Source organism: Grammomys surdaster, unplaced genomic scaffold (genome assembly GCF_004785775.1).
Source record: "Grammomys surdaster isolate TR1022 unplaced genomic scaffold, NIH_TR_1.0 208, whole genome shotgun sequence".
Taxonomy (NCBI): domain Eukaryota; kingdom Metazoa; phylum Chordata; class Mammalia; order Rodentia; family Muridae; genus Grammomys; species Grammomys surdaster.
Genome location: NW_021604653.1, coordinates 5,852,909 through 5,856,164, shown reverse-complemented (window position 1 = coordinate 5,856,164; position 3,256 = coordinate 5,852,909).

Genomic DNA, 3,256 nt, shown 5'->3' with positions numbered 1-3,256 from the left:
TCTTTCTTTCTTTTCCAGATTCTTTGTAACTCTAGGTTTATTGTATGTGCTTTTGAGCTTCCACCTCCCAACCTTTCCTCTCTTCTTCTTTCTAATCACCACCCTCCTCCTCTTTTTCCTCTTTTCCATTCCTCCTCCTCTTCTCCATTTCTCCTTCCCCTCTCCCTTCTCCTTGCTTTCCTTCTCCCCTTCCTCTTCTTTTTCCAACCTATTTGTCTAACACTAAAACCCCAGTGCCTTTACAGAGTGACATACATCAAAGAGGAATTTCTCCTCAGCTGCTCCAGTTCTCTCTCCTAGAGGATGCTAGAAGTTGATGAGCACTGATAGTTCACCATCTTTTTTGAATTTGTCATTAGGTATTCCATCCATTTTTCTTTCTATAGAATCTGCAAGGAGAAAGTTGAGACCTTGTGGAGGTTTTATATTACTTTATATCTACACTGGGCTTAATACATCTGGTGAAATGGATACCTGCCATGCTTATTAACTAGTCTTCTTAATAAATGATTTTCTCCAAAAGATGCACCTTGAAGTACTGATTTATACTGTAATATTGGCTCTATATATACATGGCTGCCATGGTTTATTTCTACCAATAGATTCTTTGCCTGTGGCTAGTGAGTTTGGGTATGTTCCTAATGTGTTGGAGACAGAGACACATCCCATTTCTGTGGGTTATGCAAGAATAGGAATATTCTAGTGTTTTAGGTACATGTGGTACAGACAGCAAGCATATGAATATGGAATACCATGTGTGTACTTATATTTTGAAGAGTCCATGCCACTACTTGTTGATAGGATGTCTTTGGGGACTGTAGTTATTGGCTCTTATTTGTGTGAGTCTCTAATACTGGCTATTTCAGTACTAAAGAGGAACCTGAAAGCATTATCTTTTTACTAGACAATGGTTCTTGTCAAGGTGTTTCGTGAACAGATGTGATGGTAAGAGCCACAACATTCCTTCTGTGGCTCTCACAACCAGTCCTGTCAACAGCAGAAGACCACCCATATTGACAGGATATTGAAAGCAAAAATGCAGAAACTGAGTAGGCTGGAAAACATTAGTAATTAGGGTAGTCTTCCTTAATGCTACTATAGGCATGGCCATCCAGTATGGAACTTATAGCCATACTATTAACCTGAAGGGTAGGGTGAAATGGTACTTTTCTTCTTCTGACCTATTCAACAGGAGTTTCCATCAGGAATCAAGTGTGTCATGGTTAAATCTGGACATTTCTTCTACTATGTTCATTGTCTGTGTGTGCTGGGGATGGAAGAAGGGTAATACTTGAGACTTTTTATACTGATCTCCTCCTGATGAAATGTAAATGGGGGCAAGGAATAATGGAATATGATAGACACTGGAGTTTCTTTCTTCTGATTTGGATCTTCTGAGGCTATGCATGCCAGGGCTACAGCAACTGCTGGAGATAAGGTCCTGCTCGAGATATGGTCCTGCTCATCTCCCTCCCCAGAAATGCCCTGTGGATGGGATAACATTGGAAGTATGAGGCTCTACTCTGTTCTATAAATGACAGATACTTGTGAAAGGGATGGGCAGTATCAGTGGCCAAAACCTTATTTTCAATCTTGGTGTAAATCCTTGTTTTTAGTCATATTCTCGTCAGAGAAGCAGGAAACTAAGATCTTCATACCTGTTCAGTATAGGGTACTCAGTGGGTTTAAGTCAGGCACACTGATGAGCCACATTTGATTTGTTTAGCAGTGACCTGCTGAGAAAAAGCAACAGAATGTCCATGGAGTTCCAGAGATAGCCTCAAAGCAGTAAAAATTCAGGATATATGTTCTCTTTGCTGTGGCCTCCACTGAAGACATTATGTTGATCCCTTTCTCAAAGCCAGACAACCACTGTGAGACTTCAGGTTGCCTATCCAGTTGGGCTTCAAGCCCTCAAGGGTTATGGGACTATCTAGGAGCCAAGATTATCTGAATCTGTGCTGACAATGTTTACCATAATTCTTGCAAAGGCAGCACAACCCCACCCTGGGTTGGGAGCTGGACCAGCAGCTGTAGGGATATTTTCTTTCTCTTACAAAGCTGTTGCCAGAAGTCTCTGGATCTTGCAAGGTTTCCTTGCATTTTCTTCCTGGTGACTTCCAGCATCCCTCTGCAATGTGTTGTATAAAATAAGCAGCTGCGTAACTATCTCAGTGCTATAAATAAAAACATATCTGTAGCCAACAATTCACACATTAGCAGCAATAAAAGCACAGGCAATCCAGTGTTAGGTGAATGGAAACAACAAGGAGGAACTATCCTGAAGAGGAAACAAGCAGACCCAATCACTGGGAAGAACAGGTTTATATTATTAGGAAAGAGCATGACATAGCAGTCTTGATGGTCATCACTATAGGATTTACCTCTTAATGTAGAAGCCCCAGTTCCTACATACACTGGCATTGATAGACTCAGAAGTTTTCTGAAATCATTCCAAATTCAAGATAGGTCAAGTAAAACAGTAAGATGGGGCACTGGGAGCCTTTCAAGGCTGATAAATAGCCATCGTTAGTTTTCCTGTTGCCATGACAAAGTACAGAACAATGACACTCTAAGGGAGGAAGGGTTTGTTTCGGTCCATGGTTTGAAGCAACAGTCCATCATGGTGAGGAAGGCACGGCAGCAGGAGTGAGGCAGCTGCTCATATGGTGTCCACAGTCAGGAAGCAGAGAGATGGATGCTGAGGCTCAATTCACTGTCTCCTTTTTATTGAATCCAAGGCCTCAGCCCATGAGATGGTGTCACCCACATTTAGGAAGGGGCTTCTCACCTCAATTAAACTATTTAAGAGGTCTCTCGTAGATCCAGCAGTCAGTGTGGAGGATGAGCTCCCATCTGGCTCATATGCGGTGAGAAAGGACTGTTTCTGTCTCTTCCCACAATCATGGTCAGCAATCACATCAATAAGCTTGAAGCTTGCGGTGGTGGTAACATTTAACACAGAAATTGACAAATGCTATGAGGAAGTTTTATTTCTTTTTCCATAAAGGCCAGTTTACCAGTGTGCCAATGACTATATATAAAATCTATGTTCTGTAATGGGAAACACCTTTTCTTCTAAAATACACATGGTACCTTAGCAAAGAACAGCTTTATGTTAGGCACAGAGTAAGGAGAAAAACAAATTTAGAGGAAGAAATAAAGCAGCCCTTCTACCAAACCACTCTTCTACACTTTTTCTTTATAATTCTCTCTCTCTCTCTCTCTCTCTCTCTCTCTCTCTCTCTCTCTCTCT